Source organism: Cebus imitator, unplaced genomic scaffold (assembly GCF_001604975.1).
Source record: "Cebus imitator isolate Cc_AM_T3 unplaced genomic scaffold, Cebus_imitator-1.0 Scaffold1607, whole genome shotgun sequence".
In the NCBI taxonomy this organism is placed as follows: domain Eukaryota; kingdom Metazoa; phylum Chordata; class Mammalia; order Primates; family Cebidae; genus Cebus; species Cebus imitator.
The window spans coordinates 920-1,769 of NW_016108922.1; positions in this window are offsets into that span (position 1 = coordinate 920).

Consider the following 850-nt stretch of genomic DNA (forward strand, 5'->3'; position numbering starts at 1 on the left):
TTTTGTATTTTAAGTAGAGACAGAGTTTCACCATGTTGGCCAGGCTGGTCTTGAACTCCTGACTTAAGATGATCCGCCTGCCTTGGTCTCCCAAAGTGCTGGGATTACAGGCGTGAGCCACTGCATCCAGCCTAATTTTTTGTTATTATTGTTATTTTTTTGAGACAGGGTCTCACTCCTGTCGCCCAGGCTGGAGTACAGTAGTATGATCACAGCTTGCTGCAGCCTTGCCCTCCTGAGCCTAAGCGATCCTCCCACCTCAGCCTACCAGATAGCTGGGATTACAGGCATGCGCCACCGCACCTGGCTAATGTTTTGTATTTTTAGTACAGATGGGGTTTTGTTGGGTTTCTCAGGCTGGTTTTGAACTGGGTTCAAGTAATCCTTCTGCCTCAGCCTCTCAAAGGGCTGGGATTACAGGTGTGAGCCACCATGCCCAGCCAAATACATAATTTTTGAAGGATGAATGAATGATAATAGGGCCCAGCCCTTGGCTTGAATCAAAAAGGTCCAACTCCAGCTTCTCTCCTGGGCTACAGACCCTCATATTCAATTACCTGCCTCTCACCACCACCATGTGACTGAGGCCACTCTCCACTGTTCAGCCCTCCTCCTCGTGCCACCCTCTGTTACAGCTAAGTTAACTTCGTTTCACTTCCTTGCTCCCACCCCATCCTGTTCTACGTCCTTGACTCTCTGCACCTTAAAGAAAGTGAGAGCACAGTGGCTCTCACCTATAATCCCAGGTACTCCAGTGGCTGAGGCAAGAGGATCACTTGAGGCCAGGAGATCCAGACCAACCTGGGCCATGTAGCAAGACTCCATCTCTAAAAAGATTTTTTTTTTTTTT